General features: G+C 38.6%; 2 pseudogenes; both read right to left on the bottom strand.

Moving 5' to 3' along the window:
- Positions 1–583: 583 nt before the first annotated feature.
- LOC143388447 (uncharacterized protein KIAA2013 pseudogene) lies at positions 584–16,280 on the bottom strand (annotated as a pseudogene).
- A 5,435-nt stretch (positions 16,281–21,715) lies between these two features.
- Positions 21,716–23,605, bottom strand: part of LOC143639999 (nucleotide sugar transporter SLC35D1-like) — a 61,456-nt pseudogene continuing 59,566 nt past the window's right edge.

The raw sequence follows: 23,605 nt of genomic DNA, 5'->3' as shown, positions 1-23,605 counted from the left end.
TCTGCCATTTTATAGAAACCACTTTACCAAAACTTCCTGCCAAAAATGCTATATGGGTTTTTATCTTGTTTTTGTTTCTCTCATTGACATACAACATAATATTCAAAGTGTTTTCTTTCTAAGTCTTTACCATTCATAGAATCTTTTTATTTCCTTCCATTGGACTAGTTAAAAAGTTAAGGAAGACTTTATTGAAGACTATTTTAGTAGGGAAGACAGTCTGAACTCAATTCTATTGAACCAAAAGAAGGGAGAGTGTTAAGTGTCAAGGTAACCCAGCACCTAAAGTACTAGAAAGCACTCAGGGTAAGGGAGATTAGTCAATGGAATTAGACCATTTTTACTTGCTAGTTGATGTTTTTCTGAGTTAAGACTCCTCTACCATAGTCACTAGAAAACAATATATATATATATATATTTTTTACGCTCTGCACAGGTTCACTTTATTGAGTGGAAGGCTTACAGGTCCACTGGCCCCTCCCTCCCCACGGGGACACTTATTCCTTCCAATGCAAGCAGGCATCTATAAGCAATTCTGAGTCACTGTCCCCGACAGGCACAAAGGGTAGGTGCTTCCAAAGGATCCCTTGTCTGTAGCAGCAGATGGTGTCTTATGCAACAGTGGCAGAAAGCAGGACTCGCAGTTTCTCAGACACTGGGGTCTTCCTTGCTCCTGAAGAGGGGCAGTACTCGTTGTAGATGAGCTTGAAGAGGAAGAGGTGGAAGAGGGTGATGAAGGAGGCCACGCTGAACCAGAAGAGGAAGGGCAGCCCTGGGTCCTGCTGGGCCATGTGCTCATTGAGGGCCAGAATGGCCTTGAGGTGCAGCGTGTGCCGCAGGTCCTGCAGGTGTGTGAGGTCAGTGGAGATGAGGAGCAGCGGCCTGATGGGCTATGTTACCATGACTGAGAAGGTGTGGCTCCCGCAGGCCGAGGTCAGCTCCACTGGGTTGTCCAGGCAGCGCGCCTCATAGGCGAAGATCTTGACGGGCTGGCTGCGGGACTTCACAGACACGTGCAGGTAGGGCTTGCCCTCGGCGTCGGTCAGGTCGATGTGATAGTTCTTGTAGCGGATGCCGTGCTGTTGTGCAGCACGTCCGGGTCACCCTGGAACTGCAGGTGGTTCTCCATGAACTGCAGCCCCCCCAAAGCTGAGCATCATGCCCTGAAGGATGCCCTGAGCGCCCACCTTCATCAGGCCCTTGCAGCCTGCTTCTGGGGGATCAGCCTCCACAGGTCAGAGTGCTGCAGGATCTGCTGCACCAAGGACAGCTGGGCGGGCCACAGGTTCTTGGTGTGCATGGTGGTGTGGTTGCTGAAGCAGTGGTCTTCATAGTTGAGTTTGGCTTCCAGCTGGTCTCGATTCTGTGGCTCAAGGAGGGACTGAGCAGAGGGGCTGGCGAACAGGAGAGCATGTATTAGAGTCTCAGGTGCAGGGTCAAGCCTGATGGCCTGTGGGCGTCTGGTGATCTTCATTTCCACCACTGGGCAAAACAGCTGCACCCAGAGGCGCTGGTAGTCCGGAAGCAGCTCAACGGCGGGCATCTCGAAGAGCTCCAGCATCTCCTTCGGGGCCAAGTCCTGGAGTGCCTTCAGCTCCTTAGCGGCTTTGCTTTTGAGAATTTAGGGGTTGATGGGGTCTGAGACATACACCACCCAGAGGACCATCTCACCCAATTGCGTCTTGGGAGCCACCTGGAGCTGGTTTACTAGCTTTTTGGCAGCCACCACTACCAGGTGCCCCTGCTGAGAGGGCATTGATGTGGATCTGCCCGAGTAGAGGAGGAACTGATGATCTCCGACCTTCTCCAGGATGCTGGTGAAGGCTTTCAGAACCTTCCTGCAGTGAGCCCCATAGTCTGCAGCGCGGCCACGTGCTGCGTTGGGTTGTTGAGCTGAATGCACTGCAGATAGACGTGGAGTCTGCCCCGTGAGACAGAAAGTCCTCCTGCAGCAACACACAGTCACAGCCAGACCCCTCGGCAAGACAGGAGGCTGAGGCCTACATTTGCCTCTAGTGTTTAAGTGACAGTTGTTTGCATTTTAAAAAGCATATTAATACCTGCAAAATTCATGGGTGGCTAGTGCAAGTACCAAACCAAAGAGAATGACACAGCTTACTGTTGTGTCAGATATACCTGTGGTTGAAAAGAGCAGGATGACCCCATTTTTTGTGAAATGCACATATTTTTTCCATTACGTATGCATAGGGAAATAAGTCATTTGCCAGAAGCAATAGTTACTTCCAAATTGTGGAATTACTGTGGTCAAACATCCTTAGTCTTCTGTTATAGCATGGGTCACAGATGCCCTTTTGGTTTTACAGAATTCTTTTCCCTATCTGGCAGTATGCCTCTTGAAAACAAAGCATCTGCTTGTCAAACAAGTTAGATTTTTCAATTGACCTGTGAACATTTGTCTCACCTGCTCTAAAAGGCAAGCAAGCCTACCTTTGGCTACTTTCTCCTAGTTCCCTGTGCCTTTGGGAATAAATCCTGAGCTGTACTTTGTATTGCCCCCATTTCTTCTCACTTGCACTGAGAAGAAAAGGGTATTTTTTTTATTCTACTTAACTGTACATGGCAATGCATTTTGACAAATCATACATAAATGGAGTATACTTTCCCATTCGTCTGGTTGTACATAATGCAGAGTTCTACAGGCCATGTAAACATATATGCACATAGGGTGGTAATAGCCAATTCATTCTATTATTATTACCCCCATACCCCCTACCCGCTTTTAACTTCCCTCTAATTCAAAGTATCTGTTCTTCCCTACCCACCCTCCTCCTCGAATTGGGAATTAGTATCTGCATGTCAGAGAAAACATTGGCCTTTGGTTTGGGGGAATTGGCTTATTTGACTTAGCATAATATTCTCCAGTTCCATCCATTTACTGGCAAGTGCCATGATTTCATTCTTCTACCAATGTGTATATACCAAAATTTCTTTATCCATTCATCTGTTGAAGGGCACCTAGGTGACATGCTGTGACATGCTGATTTTATTTAATATGCTGATTTTAATATGCTGGGTGTAAAATGAGAAGTGGGATAGCTGAGTCAAATAGTGGTTCCATTCCAAGTTTTTCTGAGCAATCTCCATACTGTTTTCCAGAGTGGTTGTTCCAATTTGCAGTCCCGTCAGCAAAGTTTGAGTGTGCCTTTAAAAGGTGCATTTTCGTCTAGGCACAGTAATAGTAACCCCAATGCTGGTAAAACAACTTTTTTTGGAAGTTTAGAAAACCTTCCTTTCCTTAGATGGCTCTCAGAGTAACAGCACCTCCCATTGGTTGTGTGCTTCTATATATCACCCCCTAGATTACACACAGGTCCAAGTCCAGTTCTGTGGCTTGAATAATAAGACTAGTATTCAACTGGGGACAATCTGTTTCTTTTAGAAATTATATTTCTTGTTACAAATTTGAAAAGTGTTTCTGAACCACTGTCATTTTCTGTCCATGTTGATGTTCATGAGGTATATCCTGTATCCAGCGGAGAAAGCAATAGAATTAATTTAATGCTTTGAGCCAAGCTAATATCTGTCAGTACTTCTAAATACTCTTCTTTGCAAACTCCTCCAAGCCTGGTCTTGCATTTCCTTATCTCCAACAGTACCTCATACTGTGTATCAACCAAAGGAGTGCCTAAAATATGTGTGTTGTTCCTCCTGTTCAACCTACAGTCTTCATTTCCTTCATTTCTTTCTTCCTTCCTCTCCCTCCCTTTCTTTCTTTGTTGCCAGTACTGGGGGTTGAATCCAAGGGTATTCTACAACCTACATTCTCAACCCTCGTAATTTTGAGACAGAGTCTTACACTAAGTTGTCCAGGCTGGCCTCAAACATGTATCCTCCTCCCTCTGCCTCCTGAATCACTGAGATTACAGGTTTGTGCTGCAATGCCCAGCATTTACAGGCTTTTTATTTTGTCACACCATCCTTTTTTTTTTAATCTCCACTCATCCACATTCAGCCATATTTTTTAATATATTTTATCTGATAAGATATCTTAATGTGGTAAACAAAACCGCTAAACATAGTAAAATAAGGATGATACCTGCCAGGCCAGTATCACATAGCTTTTAAGACTATGAGATCACACAGAGGAAATCTCTTGTCCCTGTGAGCACTGGATAAAGGTAATAGGACAGGTCTACAGTCTCTTATCCAAAACTCCTGTGACCAAAAATTTTATAGAGAAGAATTTTTTTAAAATAACGACAGCAAGATGTCTGAAATAGAACCCTATGGTCAAACACGCTTAGGTCCACACTAAAATATATTTATACAAATTTCAGATCAGACTTTGATGTCAAACATAGGCAACAACCCAAGAAGGCAACTTGGTTTTCAGAGCCCTGTGTATTTTCATAATTGCAAACTTTTAGTAGCTGTTTTAGTCAGCTTTCTATTGCTGTGATCAAAATACCTAATAACGATTTACAGGAGGAAAAGCTTATTTGGGGTTCATGCTTTCAGAGGTGCAATTCATGGTCAGCTGACTCCATTGTTCTGGGCCAGAGAGAGGCAGAAGAGCGAAAGTTGCTCAGTTCATGGCCATCAGAAGCAGAGACAGAGCAAGGAGCCAGGGACAAAATATATTCCCCAAGAGCAATGCCCCAATGACCTACTTCCTCTAGCCATGCCCCATCTGCCTACAGCTACCACCCAGTAGTCCATTCAAATTATCAATCCATTTTATTGACTAAATCCACATATTTACAGCTCTCATAATCTCATCATTTCACCTCTGAACATTTACTTGCATTGTCACATGAGCTGTCTGTTTTGGAACAGCTCATACCCAAACCATAAAAGTAGCCTCCAGATTTCTGCTAGCATTCAGTTGGCAATTTCTTGGAACTGTCTTTACTTTCTATGTGAGTGACAAAGATGCAAAGAAACTAGCAGGTGTGCTTTGACATGTACAGCAGCTACAACAGAATCTTGCACTCTCTGACCCTTCTGCAGGGCCAACAGGAATCCTGTAAACAGCCTGTGAAGTCAAGATGTGGCCCTCTGGAGCCCCATAGCAGTCCTTTCATTGTATAGAAGAGAAAAATCTAAGGCCTAAAATGGAAAAAAAAAAACAGCCTTGTCCAAGGTTCAATAACCTTAGACTCAGCTTCTTGGACACTCAAATCCCCCTATCGTTTTCCTTCCCAGCACTTAATAGTTTACATGTATTCATGGCTAGGGACATGTGCTCAGCCCTTGCCTAATAAGTACCTATGGCAAGGGAACGGGGTACCATTAGCAGCTCTGTCACTGTGGCTATGCAATTCAGTCTTCATCCTAAAATGGCAGCTCTCTTGAGTCATTTGGCTAGATGAGCTGTGGAAAGTCATTTCCTCAAAAGGAACATGTTCTAGTTAGAGAAGGATAATTACAGAGATAAAAAATGGCAAAGGTCTACATTATTAAGTGGTCGTTGTTACAAGCACTGCGCTGAACACGTGTATCTAAACCAATCTTCACAACAGTGTTTCCAAATGAGGAAAACTGAGCTATGAGGAGAAGTTGAAAAATTCTTTCCAGTGATCTGAATTTTGTTCACCTATTTTCCTAAGTCTTTGTGTTCACATAAGTGTATTGTAGGATAGAAAACCTGCTGCTTGCAATCAAACCACTCTCCTAGCTCTTTCCCCACAAGTCTGAGTCCTAGAGAAAGGAAATTCCCTGATAGTGAAGATGCATTCAACTGTATGACCAAAATGAATTTAACATAATATTCAATGATGACCAAGCTGAAGAACTTTTAAATGTTTAAAATAGATCATTTGATTTATTTTTAAACATTGTAAATGCTCTGATTTTTTTAAAGATAGAATATTGTTTATATTTTTTTCAGGCACATTTGTATGTTTTACTTTGTTTCCAGCCATTACAATAAAATCCATTTAATTAAATGAATAAAGTGAAAAAAATGGGTGCAGGGGAAGAGAAACATAAATCAGTATGCTCTGAGAACAGGAGGGATGTGAACCTCGCTCTATTGAGATATAAGAGGAATGGAGTGTAAGACAGGCTGGACTCCAGGCACTGAACTTCAGTTACAGAAACTACTACTCAGGCCAAAATTAAGGATCTGCAGTGCTGTATGTCTTCAAAGGACACCTCAGGGTCCATTGCTATGGAGTTCAACAGTGACTACGATGGAATGAAGACAACAAAGTCCCTCTTGTATTTTCCAGGGACCAGACTATTTCCCTGGATCTTGTATAACTTCAGGGAAGGACTGAATTTGAACCCCCTGTTAGGTGGCCCACATTGGGGACTCAGATTTAATTTGATTTATAAAAAACAAAATTTAATTTGATTTATAACAAAAATTTATGACTTTTTTTTCATAAACATTACATTTCCCTGCTTGTTTTAAGAAGCTTCATCATCACTTAAAAACAACAACAACAACAAAAACAGACTTCATTGTCACCTGTTTCTACCTCAGAAAATAATTTAAATCCTTTTTGTCTTCTGTGCTTTCACGACTACACTTTAGGACCTCTCACTTGGAAAGCAGCCTTTTCTATCTGGGACACTTAGTTCCAGTCCTGCCCTTCCATGCTCCCCAGCCCCACCCAGCAGCACAGGGCATTCCTGGTGATTCTGTTACAATGCAGATCTGATCTGGAACAGTTCCTCAACTTAGTCACACAGGTAGCCAGAGAGCCAAATCTTCCTGGCAGATTTTTTGTTGTTGTTGTTGTTTTATTTCAATTCCTTTGAACAGATGTGCAACCATAAATCCTACCACTCACTCACTATTGTATTTATTGACTGCACTCATTTGGATCCACACTTCTGCCTGCCCCTGTGAGGCATTTAACCTTGCCAATCTCTGACTTCAGTGTACAACCCAAATACTGTGTCTGGTTTAATCTTTCTAAAATGCAAGTGAGGATCTGTTTCTTTCTTGCTGTGCTCAAAAAAATGTAGCTTTTAATCAAATACTGTTTAGAATTTTCATTAAGCAAATATTTATAGTGTATCAGCATGCTAAGCACTGTTCTAGGTGTTGGGGGTAACTCAAAGAACAACCAGACTCAAATCTCTGCCTTCATAAAGCTTAAATTTGGTTAGAGACAAGTGCTATGGAGATAATGCAAGGGATGGAGGAGAACAGGGATTGTGGCAAAAGAAGGTTGCCATTTCACTTGGGGTGTGTGTGTGTGTGTGTGTGTGTGTGTGTGTGTGTGTGTGATGAAACCCAGGCCAAGGGCAACTGTTTTTCTGCCAGTGCTGGGGATGGAACTTGGTCTCATGAATGCTAGGCAAGTGTTCTACACTAAGCTAAACTTACCAGGCTGGTCAGGGAAGACCCGCAGCAAGGAGAGCGTGCACCCTAAAGATACCAAGGGAGGATGCATTCCAGACAGGGAAAAGAAGGTAGTGGAGGCCTCAGAAAATTGGTCTGTCTCCTCCAAAACCTTCTCAAGTTTTAGTTTTGCTTCAGAATTTATCCCAAATGCCATTTCCATAGGAAAGAATGAAATTCTCCCATATGTTCTTAGATATATCTCAGATACATGTTCATGATTTTTGCATCATTTGTAAACACCATCCTCAAAAATATTCACTGAAAAAATAAATAAGGATAAGCTAAAATAAGACATTCTTAAATAAATCCTACTATTGAATTGTTTTAACATAGGAATGTAATCTGGAATGTACTCTAAGGAAAGGGTTTTGGACTCAAAGTCCGGATTTAAATTTCTCGGGTGAAGCTGAACAAATCTCTTAACCTTGTTTAATCCCTCTGTATTTCAGTAAACTAGAGTAAGGACCAAGTACCACAAAAAGCATGTTTCAGGGCTAACCCAGTGAAAGAACATAGTTGGCCCTCCTTCCCTCTAAGCAAACTATTTATGCCCTAAGGACAACTATTGTCACAAGAGGGCGCCATTAAAACATCTGGAAAGGAATGGCTGCCTTCTCCGATTCAACCAATTGCCAGTTTATGCTTAAGCTTTACATCTATGGGGTATGAACACTAAATGAATGGCGTCTGATAAGCATGTAGCAGTGAAGAGCTTGGTACCATTAAGCCTACTAAAGGTGCACTAGAAGAATTAAGAATCTGGCATGATTTGTGAAGAACAAAGATGTATGAAGTCAGTGAAGTCAGACTGATGAGGTTTGAGTTTCACAACCACAAAGACAACTGTACCTCCCTGAACTTTATCTATGAAATGTGGTTGTGACTTAATGGATGGATGGACAAATGGATAAACTTCCCACTCACGCCCTCCCAAACTATGGGTACTTGGCAACTGCCCACCTCTGGTGGGTACATAACATTACCAGCTCTGTTCTGCTCTTCTCAGCAGTGCTTTGTCTAGTGTTCCCCCATAAATTGCTTTACAAGAAACCAGCAAAGGCTAAATGGAAAAAAATGTATCTTTAACAAATTAGAAACAAAAGCCAAACTAGATTTTAAAAGTTGATTGAAATGCATGCCTTTAGAACAATCTCTTCAACAAAAGTGAGTATATCCACATGCAAAAGCATGAAGTATGGCCCCTACTTGACACCACATACAAAACTTAAAATGTGTCCAAGACCTAAACATAAGACCTAAAGTTACAAAAATCTTAGAACAAAACATGAAAAGCTTCATGACACAGGGTTTAACAATGATTTCTTGGTTACGCTACCAAAAGCACAAACAAGTAAAAGTAGATAAAATGGACTACATCAAAATCTGTGCATCAAAGAATATAATCAACAGTGAAAAGGCAACTTATGGAATGGGAGGCGCTTGCAAATAATATACCTGATTAGGGGTTTAATTGTAGAATATTTATAGATCTACTACTCAACAAAGAATCAGTCTGATCAAAAAATAGGAAAAGGCTTTGAATAGACATCTCTTCAAAGAAGATATATAAATATCAACAAACATATCAAAAGATGATCAACATCACTAATCCTCTGGGAAATGCAACCAAAATCATTATGAGATTATCATCTCACACCCATAAGGATCAGTACTGTCTAAAAAGCAGGAAGTAACAAGTGTTAAAATGTGGAGAAGTCAGAACCCTATGCAATTGGTGAGAATGCAAAATGGTTGTTTCTCAAAGAAATAAAAATAAAATTACTACATGATCCAGCAATTCCAGTTCTAGGAACATATCCAAAAGAACTGAAAGCGGGATCTTGAAAAGATTTTTGAAGACCCACGTTCATAGAAATATTATTCACAATAGCCAAAAGGTAACACAACCCAAGTATCCATCAACAGGTAAACAAAATATGGAATATACATACAATGGAATATTATTCAGCTTTAAAAGAGAAGGAAAATTTGACGTGTGCTTTGTGGATAACTACTAAGTACACTATACTAAGGGAAACAAACCAGTCACAAAAAATACTGTTAAATGAGTTCACGTACATATGGTACAGAGTGGTCAAATTCAGAGAAATAGTGTTAGTTATCAAGTCTGGGGGAAGGAGAAAATGGGAAGTTTTTGTTTAATGGATATAGTTTCAGTTTAGCAAGTGAAAAAATTCTGGAGACTAGTTGCACAACAATGTGCATAATACTTAACATTGGTGAATTACAAACTTGAAGTGGTTAAGATAGTTTTTCAATTGCTTTTATGTGCTCCTCCTTCTGACAGGCCTTAATGTACGTCTGCTCTTTTGAGTCCACCTGTGCCAAAATGATTCTCCTTGCAGAGCATTGTAGAGAATCAGATGTGACTGTGTTACTATTACTGTCCTTGATGGAGTCTGCCTGCAAACGGGATATTTTGTCAAGGTATAGATAGGTAACAGCGGACATGCCTGCTCGCAAAGGAGAGGCTCCTTCAAGGTTTAGATAAGGTAACAGCGGACATGCTTGAAAACGAGATGTTTGCTGTCCTTGGGAGGACTTGCCTGCAAACGGGATGTTCTGCCAAGTGGGCTAGGAGGGCGCTGAGAAAATTTTTATTATCTGTTCTTAACAAAGAGCAGAGCTCAACATACTCCAGGCCAAAAGTAGATTAGCCATGAGAAGCGGGTCACTTCTGATTAGAAAGTAAAACTTCTGTATGCTATGTTTAATTAGCTGAAAGACCTGATTTATTGATGTTGGAAGGCTGCCTTCTGTGTTCACAATACTATAAAAAGATTGCTTGTACACAATAAAGGACTTTTTTTCTGCTCCTGCTTTGCTTGCTATGCTTCTTCTTCTTCTTTCTTTTCCCATGCTGACCTGCAAGTGAATTACTGCTACATTTGGCGTAGTCGGCAGGATCCAGCACCGAAAGGGTAAGCACCCCGGGTTAATAAAACGAAAGGGGGACTTTCGGGATTAAAAAATATATTGAAAGGTATCGCCCCAAGTTGAAAGAAACTTTAGGGGGACTTTCAGAACTAACAAATATCGAAAGGTTTCGCCCCAAGTTGAAAGAAACTTTAGGGCGACTCTCAGAACTAACAAATATCGAAAGGTATCGCCCCAGGTTGAAAGAAACTTTAGGGGGACTTTCAGAACTAACAAATATCGAAAGGTATCGCCCCAGGTTGAAAAAAACTTTAGGGGGACTTTCAGAACTAACAAATATCGAAAGGTATCGCCCCAGGTTGAAAGAAACTTTAGGGGGACTTTCAGAACTAACAAATATCGAAAGGTATCGCCCCAAGTTGAAAGAAACTTTAGGGGGACTTTCAGAACTAACAAATATCGAAAGGTATCGCCCCAAGTTGAAAGAAACTTTAGGGGGACTTTCAGAACTAACAAATATCGAAAGGTATCGCCCCAAGTTGAAAAAAACTTTAGGGGGACTTTCAGAACTAACATGGAAAACTCCCAGTCCTTAAAGGAACAATATGTGGAGTTACTACAGGGATTATTATATTCCATAGGTGTGAAAACATCTCATAAGAGACTCAAGGAGTTATTTAAAATTATAAAATGTCATTGTCACTGGTTCCAGTATCAAACTAAGGTCCAGTTAAATTTAGGGGAATGAAAATTGGTTCAGAAAGAGCTCTGTAAACAACATCAGGCTGGAAATGTTATTTCTTTAAAGATTTGGACATTGTGTAACGCTATTACTCAGGCATTACAATTATTAGAGAGCAATAATAAAAAGGGTTCTCTATGTGAAAGTCAAGTTTATACATCAAAATCTGATAATAAGGTTAATAAAACGGAACCCAAGAAAGATATTTGTGATACTATAGATGACTCTCCTAAATCAGATCTGGGTGATAAGGAAGATTTAAAAGGTTCAGATAGTGACTCCAATATGAAAGAAATTATGGAGGTCTTTGTGGATAAAATGAAATTAAAAACAAAGGTCTTTTCTTAAACCTACTACTCCTTCTAATGCTTCTCTCTTTCCAACGACAGAGTATAGAATTGATAAGGGTAGACAACAACAATGTTTTTCATTTCCTCTTACTATGATACATGATGATGATGATCTTGCAGCTCCTTCTGGTTGTTTTGTTGATCCACCACAACAAAACCTTCAAAATCCCCCAATGATTGATGTTCACTATACTGCAGTGGAATACAAGTTTATATAGGATTTAAAAGCTACAGCCTTTCAATATGGCCCTCAGTCTCCTTTTGTGTTAGTTATGTTAGAATATTTGGGAACTTCTAAATTACTTATTCCTTTGGATTGGGAGACATTAGCCAAAACAGTTTTGGAGGGATCTCAGAGGTTACAATTGAGAAGTTGATGGGAAGATGAGGCACAAAAACAAGCTGGAGAGAATGAAGCTCAAAATCCCCCAGGACCTATGGAGGATAAGTTTATGAGGGAGGGTAATTACCGTGCCTATAGAGAGCAGGCTCAATATACAGATCCAGATCTTCAACAAGTTTGACAGGTTTTCTTAAGAGCTTAGAGATGTGTGATACCCACTGGTCAGGCACAACCTTCCTTTACTAAAACTATACAAGGGGCTACTGAACCTTACACTGATTTTCTTGCAAGACCGTGTACTTTTGTAATGAGGGCAATGAGTCAAGATCAAATAACAAAGGTATTATTGGAAACATTAGCATTTGAAAATGCAAATCCTGAATGTAAGCATATTTTGGGGCCATTAAAAGGGCAAAACACTTCATTGAGTAAATATGTGAAAGCTTGTGCTGGAATGGGAGGAATTGAACATCAAAGTTTCTGCTTTTGCTGCAGCCATGGCTGGAGCCCTTAAACCCAATAAATCAGGAACTTGTTTCAATTGTGGAAAAGCAGGTCATTTTAAAAGGGATTGTAAAAAAAAATTATTAATTAATTAATTAAATAAATACATAAATAAATCAATTTTATGATACTTTCTAATTACCGGCCGATTATTTTTTCTAGGACTCTTGCTTTTTCCTAGATTCTGTATTTTTTGAGCTCATAATTTTGATCCTACAGACCTCAGTTAATGTTTTTCTGATCAGTTCTATTTTTGATCAACTGTGGAATATTTAAACAGTACAATGGAAATTTCACCTAAAACAGCTACAAGGCCTTTATTGTGTTATGTGTGCACCTTTGTATTATATGTTGTATGTCTATTTGTGCGTATGTCCATATATCATGTACATGATATAAAGATTGATATATATGTAAAGAGCGCTCATAAAATATTTTTAATTCACTGATTTTAATGGTTCAATTTAAACTGGGTAAACAGATAAAAAATAAGATGTCTTTAACATGTTAATGACTGATGTGCTTTGGTTCTAGGACTTTTCTTCTTCAACAACAACAACAACAACAAAATGGCTAACACTGTTCATTATACTTGTCTAATGTTTTGATAAAATTAGTAAATTAATTAGATATAAGATTACTTGTTTATGAGTACTTTTGTTAAATATATGATTGATTTACAAGGTTAATATGCTAAATGTTAAATATACCATTAAATGCTTTTAACTCCTTAAATTACATTAAATTACATTATTAATAATTTTTTAAGTTGGTAAATAATATAAATAAATAAATAAATAAATAAGTAAATAAATGGTTCTTTATCATCCCTAATATTTAGACACTATATTTTCATAATATAAACAAATGTGATTAATTGTGTACTACAAATAACAAAATATCTCTTATTAAAATAAAATAATTTACATAATTCAAAAATTTACAAGGATCATTTCAAAGTGTAAATAAAGAAGGGGTTAACAAAAAAAAATTAATAGGTTCTAGGTATGGATTTAATAAAAAAAATGTGTTTCTAAAAGTGAGTAAATAAAAGGATTTAAACAAGTGATAAGGAAGGACTATGTATGTTCCCTATATAGTTTTAAGTAAGTGATAAAAAAGGTCTGTGTACATTGGCTATATATATAAATTTTTGAACAAATAATCTTAAAAAAATTAAAGATTATACAAATATTGTTAAGCAACAACTGTTATTTTGCAATATTCTAATATGTTATTTCTTTCAAAGCTAAACTTAATTAATATAAAAACATCAATAGTAATTATGGTACTATTACTCTTCTTTGTATATAAATGTGTTCATATTTTCCAGGTATATAAGTCATTAAGATAAAAGTTTAAAATAAAAAAAAAATTATATCAAGCTGTTGTTCTCCAAAAGGTTGCATGGTAATTTTAGGCTTAAAAAAATAACATATTGGAGATGTATTTATATCATTTAATGTTCTATAACTGGGCCTATTATCAATAAGATATATAAAGTTTTATGTTACTTTTTACACTGAGATACAATTTAAATGTATTTTTTTAAGTTAATGAGAGCCTTATCTACATAAAGGTTAATATTATACAACACAAAAACATTTTTCTATTTTTCTAAAAAAAGGCTAAAAGCTTTCAGCCTTTCTTTATTTCATGTTTTAGATGTGTTATCATATTGTGTTAGTTTTTACTCAAATAAACTTAAACAATTTTTTATATAAAATTTATAATATAATAATAAAAAAAAACAAAAATAAACTTTAAAACTACAACACTTTACTTAAAATTTATAAAGAGCCCTACTTACCTAAAATAAGACTCTATGTCCTATCTGAGTACATGTATAAATAACAACAAAAAAGTAGGCCAAATTTCAGTATATTTTACTCATATTAGAACACATTCTAAACTGCCAGGACCATAAAAATAAATAAATAAATAAAAATATTGATCAACTATTATTCCCCTTACAAAAGGCTCATCTAGAACATGCTTTACATCATACAAACACTAAAGGACTTTATAAAAAATACAAAATAACTGTTCATATGTGCTCCTTTTAATATTCCTTACTGTCCTCCTGGTGTTAATCCAAGGGGACTCCATCCTAATGCCCTTTGACAAATGGATGTTGTTATAATTCAGCCATTTGGAAGACTAAGATATGTACATCATACTATTGATACTCATACTCATTTTCAATGGGCCACAGCATTATCTTCAAAAAAAAGCCAATGCAGTCATTTCTCATTTATTATCTTGTTTTGCTATCATGGGAATTCCTAGAGAAATTAAAACTGACAATGCACCTGCATATACATCACAAAAATTACATTCATTTTTACAAAAGTATGACATTACACATACATTTGACATTTCTTACTATAGTCAGGGTCAAGCTATTATAGAAAGGGCTAATCGTACGTTAAGAATATATTTATTAAAAATAAAAAGGGGGGATATGGCTATGGCTTATTCACCTCAAAATATAATTCATAAAACTTTATTAACTTTAATTTTTTTAAATGTCTAGTCAGCTTCCAAGGTTCCTGCAGCTCAGCAACATTTCTCAACATTTAAATCTCAGCCATTATTTCTAAAATCGGAAATACCTATATGGTACAGGGATGATAATAAAGAATGGATTTCTGGGTTGTTGCACCACATGGGAAGGGGGTTTGCTCTTATTTCTACAGGTAAAACACCTTTCTGGGTACCTTCAAGACTTATCAAATTACAGAATGATCGACCCATTTGTCAGACAATTTCAGGATCTGGCAGAGAACTGAATGCAGAGAACTCCTATGATGGCAACAAAAACAGCAGACCCCCAACATGGGCACTGATAAAAAAGTTGACTCAAGAAGCTGAAAAAACCCTTCAAAAGGCAAATCAGCCTTTAAATCCTGTTAATCTTTTTTTAGCTCTGCTTGCCATTATTAATTGCCAGGTAAGTATAGTTTCTGCTCATTCTTTTGCTTATTGGGCCTATGTTCCTAACCCTCCTTTGGTGCGCAGTGTTTCCTGGGGAGAACCTGAAGTTCGTGTGTGTACTAATAATGCTAATTTTTTCCCCGCTCCTATATGTGGGGGAATTGAAGATATTCCATTCCATAAAAATTTGTATAATATTTCAAATATAACTGTAGCTGTTGAAGGAGTCCCATTGTGCATAGGGGCTCATTCTTTCTGTTTGCCTCTTATAGCACATAATGACACTCATTCCTATAATACTTGGGGAGTTAATTATCGTAGTTATTCTACTGCTGTTTTTACTGTCATGATATCTTCCCGAGGATTTAATACCTCTGATGTATATGTTAATCAATCATCCCTATCATCTAAAGAATGCTTTGTCAGAGCTCATCTTCCTTTATGTTCAGCTAAATATTTTGAAACCTTTTTAACTCATTTAGAGTGGGAAAAATGCCATGATCATCACCCTAAAACAGTAGTCAAATATCAAAATATCACTATAGTTGATTGGAGTCCTGATCATTCTGAATTTATAGAAAGTTGGTCAAATCGTACTTTAAGATGGCATCGACATAATGGGACAATAAATGCTTGGGGTAATGAGACAATTAAAATGCAACATTATGCTTTGGTCCCTCCAATGTTACAGCATATAAAGTTTTCCAATATTCAAGGAGATATATGGAAATTATGGGCAGTATCTGGGAAACTCACTGTATGGACTGAAAAATTCATGTTAGATGTGTCCCGTTCCTCTCCTATTGAAGTACATCTACATAATAATCTGACTTATTTTGCTTCTATGTGTGTTAAATTCCCTTATTCTCTTATGATTGGAAACTGGGAATGAAATGTAACTTGGGGAACAATATCATATATAGACTGTTATCTTACTCAATGTGTATATAAAACTAATTGGGAATTAATAGAAATTAATAATTATTCTTTAGTTATTGTTAAAGCTCGCACAGAATTGTGGCTGCCTGTTAATTTGACTTGTCCTTGGTCTGATTCATTGTCTGTTACCCATTTGTACAATGCTTTTCAAGTTTTGTTACATCGCTCTCGACGATTAAGAGAAATAGTTATAGCTTCAATCTTTGCAGTTGCTTCTGTAACTGCCACTGCTGCAGTAGCTGGCATTGCTTTACATCAAGGCATTCAAACTGCGAATTTCGTGAAAACATGGTATCAAGATGCTCATTTATTGTGTCAACAACAAAAGGACTTAGACTCTCAATTGGCTACAGATGTGATCAATTTACAACATAATGTTTCCTGGCTTGGCGATCAAGTGACTATCTTGGCTACCAGAAGTGTACTGAAGTGTGACTGGAATTCTTCTCGTATTTGTGTGACTCCTGTGCCATATAATACCAGTGATTCCTGGAAAACTGTTAAAAGACGGTTAAATGGACATCAAAATTTAACTTTAGAAATTATAAATTTAGAAAAAACTATTATGGACACCTTTAGTAAGACATTACCTGAATTAACAGGATCTGACATTTTACAAAAATTGTCTTCAAGTATTGCTAATTTAAATCCTTTCAGTCATTTTTCTACCTTGTTGTCAGCTTCTTTAGTTAACACTGTAATAATTCTTGTTTTGTGTTTTGTTTTGTACATAGTCTTCCAACGCTGAAAAAAGCGAAGGCAACTGAAACATGAAACCTCTCTTTTCGCTTCTGATATGGCTCTTTTACAAAACCAAAAGGAGGGAGATGTAGAGAATCAGATGTGACTGTGTTACTATTACTGTCCTTGATGGAGTCTGCCTGCAAACGGGATATTCTGTCAAGGTATAGATAGGTAACAGCGGACATGCCTGCTCGCAAAGGAGACATGCTTGAAAACGAGATGTTTGCTGTCCTTGGGAGGACTTGCCTGCAAACGGGATGTTCTGCCAAGTGGGCTAGGAGGGCGCTGAGAAAATTTTTATTATCTGTTCTTAACAAAGAGCAGAGCTCAACATACTCCAGGCCAAAAGTAGATTAGCCATGAGAAGCGGGTCACTTCTGATTAGAAAGTAAAACTTCTGTATGCTATGTTTAATTAGCTGAAAGACCTGATTTATTGATGTTGGAAGGCTGCCTTCTTTGTTCACAATACTGTAAAAAGATTGCTTGTACACAATAAAGGACTTTTTTTCTGCTGCTGCTTTGCTTGCTATGCTTCTTCTTCTTCTTTCTTTTCCCATGCTGACCTGCAAGTGAATTACTGCTACAGAGCATATTTTATTTGAGTTATTAATTAATAAAGCTGCTCAGAGGCTAAGAAACCTGATTATGTAAATGAAATATCCTGAAAGCAGGTTATCATTTCTTCAAATTCACCACAGTTATGTCAAAGACACTGGATATTTAATAATATGTACTATTTTTCAAAGCATTAGTAGGGGGAAAATTATTTTTCCTGTTTCTTGTCTCAATCAACTAACTGGATGCTATCCTCTTAAATATGAGTAGACTTCTGGCTCTTGATTATCCTCTGTACACATTTAGAAAGAAATCTTAATACATGTTTTCAGGAAAAAGTATTTATTTGACACCATTACAAAAATATTTAGGTACATAATTTTCATGTTTATGTCACCTGATTTACATAACTCAATCCTCAGTACCTTTTAAAAACACTAAGTAAATCAGTCAATAGAATCTATATTGAAAAAATATTATGAAAGGCTAACATTTGTAGACAAAAATCAGTTGATCATCGCATGAGAAAGAAAATATTTGCGAACAAAATAATTTCTAAAAACAGTTTTCTGAAACAATAAATCTAGCCAGTAGATTTCTTTTTAAAAAGTATTTTTAATTATAAACAAAGCTAAAAAACAAAACACACAAACAATAACATCAAAACAAACACCAAAGCATCCTGACACTAAAAACTGGAAGACGGGTTTAGAAAACAGAGGTACGAGCGCCAGAAACACACATATGCCAACAGCTCATGCCTGGGAGCAGAGGCAGCACAGAGTCAGGGGCATTCATTCTGAGAAGGGAAGGAATTCGGTCTGGCCCGTAGAGTTAAGTGACAAACTGAGGAAGTTTTAACTAAATTACCATTATGAAATGTAATGATCTTCCTCTGATATAGAAAATAGGTTTCCTTTTTTGAAATTTACCATCATAATATGAAAGTAACTGCTTCACACAATGGTTACAATTATATCAAGCAGCTATTTAAAAAAAAAGACAGTGAACAGAAATAGGTAACTAAACATTCCAAGGTCAGGAAATACATTGTCTAGGCCTCTTTCATTTAAGGAGCACAAATTAAGAACCTTGTTTTGCCTACAATCCCACCATGAAATAGGGACAGTAGCCACATTTTCTATGTGCCTAATAGGTACTAGACATTGCATTAAGTTATTTCATATTTATTATTTCATTTATTATAAATATTTTTCTTCAGGGAGGGAAAAATCAATTACAGCCTTTTTCATTAGGAGGATAAACAGTACTACATAATTATGGGGAAGCAAGAACATTAGCAGCTGAGGCGGAAGAACCCAGGCTATGCACAGAATTCTCAAAGTTGTGTCTTATCTCAAATTTAGAAGACTGATTTGAGTTACAAAAGACCTCTCAGATTAAAAAGCTGCTTTCCTCTATGGGAAGGGCACCATAGTACAGTGACCTGGTAACTGTGCATGCAGCTCTAGTTCACAAATCATTGACTGCTTTTATCTGTTTCCCCTCTCAATTTGGGTCCAGGCCACCACCTTCAGCTAAAGAATTGTATTCTCCTTGACAGCAAGACCCAAGTCCTATACATCCATTCCCCCACGCTTAGCAAAATGCTTGATATACAACAGCTGTTCATCAAATATTCACCCACTGAACAAGCCCATGATAAAAAAAAAAAAAAAGCAAAGGCAGTCCCAAAGCCCTAGGTACTCTTCCAAGCCAATCAAATGTGAAATTCCATTATTTGGGTGAAGAACCTACCTCAGCTTTATTGACTGAAATCTCCCATGGATTTCTGATATGATAGGATTACAGAAAATTTGCCAATGCATTTTTTTTAATCTAAATGCAAGTTGGATGTTACAAACGACTAACTCATAGTTGACAGCCACATGCAGCACTTAAAATTAAGTGACATGGTAGCACTGTGCAGTCTAGACAACCAGGATTATTCTAATCTATGTCAAATTTACTACAAGCAGATTGGCCAGAGGATTTTGCCTTCATTAATTCAAGGAGAGGAGCCATTAGCTCCTTTCAGAATTCTCAAAATAGTTCATCTGTCTTAGTGGGCAACCTAAGGATTTAACTCTATACTGCCTCTTTTCCTTTCAGATGGGAGTTAATAGATCAAAGCATTTTTGCCCATCAACCTTGGAGCAAAATCCAGACATTCTGAGAGACACCAGATTATTGAGCAAATGTCTACACTGTATTATACCAGAAAACCACAAGCTCCAAAAAGTGACCAGCCACTCTATTCAATCTCAAATTTATCATGTCACTCTCTCTTATCTTGAAATGGTGGCAATAGCTGAAGGAGGCCTCTCAGAATCAGAACACAGAGCAGAAGCTGTAAGATGCTGTACCTGCTCCTGTCAGTCAGAATGTTCAACACAGACAGGGGCTCTGAGGTATAGTGCATTCCGTGAGCTCTACCTATTCATGATTTTCTCAAATTAACCTGGAAGAGAGACAGACTTCTAAGGAAACTTGATCCTCAAGAAGCGGTTCAATCCCTGGATGAGTTCTAGTCTTGACATATCCAAAGGGCTTTCTAATAACAAAGTTACCTCCTTCATGTGGCTGACAGAAGAAAGAGAATTATTCAAATTATCTCTAGCTAAGCTATTGCATCCAAGCAAAACTAGGCAGTTACAGGCAACATTCATAGCCTAAACTACACATTAACTGAGATCAGCCTGGAGGTTGAATACCCTGTCACTCTCCCTAATTTGCAAAGTCCATTTCTTTCTGACACAAAATTCAGTCAAGCACTTGCCTCTTTGAAAGAATTCAACCTAACTCAGTTGGCATCCCTGTTTCCTTAGGGAAAGGCAGTTAATCAAATGGAGCATGGTTCAATAGAAAAAAATGTGGAGTTTGATTTATAAACAAGTCACCTATTTTCTCTGATTCCTGTTTGTCTAATTAGTAAAATAGAGATAAATAAGACACAATATTCTTTTACTAGAATTTTTTTAGTTCAGATGATCCTGGAAAAAAGTGAGCCTATGTTCTGGGTTTAATGAAATTTTACAAATAGAAAAAAATCAAAATTTTCCTAATTTCCTGTTGAGACACCAAAATACTAATAGTTTTAGGTCAACAGAGCCCAGTAGTTTCCAAATTCAAACGGAAACTAGTGTGTACAGTAGGGCAAAGGTACCAGCTTCTGGTACAGACTGCACAACCAGCCTGAAAAACACACTCATCTCCAGTCAATGGATGTCTCTGAGCCAAGCCATGGAACTGTGTTTAACACTTCCCCAAGAGGCAATTCAGGCAATGTCCCTTCACAGGCCCTGCCCCAGGATGCAGCACTGGACTTGAGAGAAGCTGGCAAGCTCATTAAGTGAAGCAGCAGACACAGCATCTAGGTGGGTATGTCCCAAGGAGAGGTACGATCATGCCATTTAAAAAGGAAGGAACGCTGACACTGCCAAAGAAAGGTCCAGCCCTGACAATACAAAAATCCCAACCAGCTTTTCCTCTCAAATCAATCATTCACAAATGTGGGACCTCATCATACTGATCTGAGAAGTAAAAAGAGAAACCAAACCCAGAGGCGGCAGGCATAGGGAAAGAGGTGGTGATCACCTTGCCCATCTGCCATCCTTGTAGACAAGGGGTCAGTTTACAAAATGCAGCTTTTCACCTCAATGTCACTCTGCAGCATTTGGACTCACACTGTGGGGATAGGTAGGGCAGGTGTTTTAACCCCACTTACACATCTGCAGTTTCTGAGAGCTGAAACAAGTTACTCATAGTCCCAAAATCTTCCGAATGATCTAAGAACTAAATTCTCCATCTTACCCTTTAGTCACTATGGCAGGAAGGAGATCTTCCAATTACTTCCCCAAACGGTCTCCAGCACTTAGCACAATGCCTGACACATACACTCAGTACATTGTAGTTGGATGAATGAATGAGTCAAATAGATGAATAAAGAGTACAGTGCCTACTCCCTCCATCCCTTCATTATCTCCGTTCTACATAACAGAGAGGGAACAATATTTTTAAGGAATCACTCTGCTCATCCCATCATTTCTCAGGAAAGTGAACATGGAAAGCAATACATTCCAAAACACCATGTATTTTTTTTAGTACCAAAGTTGCTATCTTTGGCAAATGTGATATTTATGAAGACAATGCAATCAATAAGAAAATTCAAAGAAATTTCAGATTGGCCGCATTTCTGGCAAAAGAAAGATCAAACTACTCCAGACACAGCAATGATTTGAATGATAAGGCTCCAGTAGGAGCACATTATATATGCAGCTCTCAGGGACCCCTGGATATCAAACTATGGAATAAAATATTTTCAAAACACTGATGTTTCACTGTCAGAACAGAAGAAAAATAAATTAAAAATCCCAGTACATTTTCCAGTTTGATATAAATTAATTCAAACAATATATTTAAAATAGAGTCAATTATAAGTTTCTCTCATAAAATTTCAAAAGGCAGCAATCAATCCTTAGATTGTACAAGTGCAAAAGGAATGGCATTTTCTTGTAATCATCTTGGCATCTGCCAGAGTTCTGAGTTGATCAGAAACTTGGGCACATGCAGTTGGAGCAGTCCTCTGGTCACACTGCTCCTTTCCCCTTCATGTCCAGCTTGTTACTGGCCTCTGACTGTTTGCTCAGCTGCTCCTCAGTGAAAGTGATGTACGAGTACACCAGGCTCCCAGCAATACTGCAAAATAGAAAACCACCATGAGGCAAGGAGGAAGGGGAAAAAAGATGAAGGAAAGAATATTTATAACAGCAAAATAAAAAAAAAAAACGATAAAAAATAAGTGTTCCACAGTGGGAAATTACATAAATTCATATAATTAAACACTATGCTATTAAAATTACCTAAAATAAAAACAGGCAATGACATCTTAAGTGAGAAAGAATTCTATAAAACATCGATCCTATTTTATTTCAATGAGCATGAATATATGCACAATCTGCATCAGAGCAGAAAGTCTGGAAGTAACACATCAAGAATAGTGGTGATGGGGGATCCAACATGGCGGCGGGCGGAGAGGCAATGCTTTCAATACACCCCCAGTGATGGGGTCATAAAGATGCATAGATAACGCTTGGATTCTACCAACGGAGAATCTCCTAGCAAAATTCTACTGAAGAGAGACTGGCTGGGAGCTACTAGGATTTTTTGAAGTTTCAGTGTGACCCAGATGAGCAAAACCCTGCCACGAGATGCGGAGGTCCAGATCCACCAGCTGCAGTCCACATGCTGCGGGCGCGGCTGCCGGTCCGTCCGCCCGCCCGCAGCCAAAGTGACTGGGTCCCGCTAGCCTCCGAGAGGCAGCTTGGCAGGAAGAAGTCTCTAGCCAAGACTTCATGAAGTAGCGAGCCAGGATCTGAGGCCAACTGGGACGGACCAGTCCCACCCCTCCCTTCGGACACCCCGGCAAGGAGCCTGGGGCCCGCCATAGCAGAGAGGTGACATCATTGAAATTCGGCCGATGGAATTCCTTCCCAGCAGAATCCACTTAAGCAGGTGTGTGACTCCCTCCCCATTCTGATACAAGCAGCCAGGAAACTTCATTGACCTCTTAGGGGTCGTGTCCGCAGGGAAGCAGAGGGGATCCCCGACACCCAGCCCCCCATATCACCAGCGGTGACTCCCAAGGTCTTAGCCGCCAGTTTACCACAGCACTGGGGCTTAAAAGGGACACGCGGTGGGATTGCAAGTGTAACTAGATCTCTGGGGAGTCACTTCTGGGGAACAGGACCTGGCTGGCTGGCTGACAGGAGGAAGGGGGGTAAGGGCCGGAGAAGTGAAACGGCTCTAGACTGACAAGTCTGAGAGACTCCCAGGAGACGCCTTACAGGGATTGCTATCGGCAGGTAGAGAGCAGAAGCTCCGCTCAGAGGGCACAGCTCTGCCTACTGGAAGAGAAGAAAGTGGATCTCTAAGACTTCAATTTTTTTTTCGTTGTTGTTGCTGCTGTTATTTTTTTCTTCTTCTTCTTCTCTCTCTGTTCCTTTCTCCCCTTTTCCTTCTCTCTTTCTTTCCCATTTCAAGTTTTATTGTTCTTTTTATTCTCCTCTAATCTATCTATCTCTCTATCCTTATTTCTTTTTAAGAGCACCTTCATTCCCCTACCCCCCAACTTTCATCCCAAGCATTACATCTTTCATTTCGTGTAATTGTCTAAATGAACATAGGTGAATGTCTCGAGGCTCTCTATAAGACTCCTAAATACCTAGCTACTACCAACACCCTGATCCAATTGCTGGGTAGTATCCAACT

The sequence above is a fragment of the Callospermophilus lateralis genome, unplaced genomic scaffold, assembly GCF_048772815.1.
Source record: "Callospermophilus lateralis isolate mCalLat2 unplaced genomic scaffold, mCalLat2.hap1 Scaffold_105, whole genome shotgun sequence".
NCBI classification, from domain to species: domain Eukaryota; kingdom Metazoa; phylum Chordata; class Mammalia; order Rodentia; family Sciuridae; genus Callospermophilus; species Callospermophilus lateralis.
This window is presented reverse-complemented; position numbering and strand designations above follow the sequence as displayed.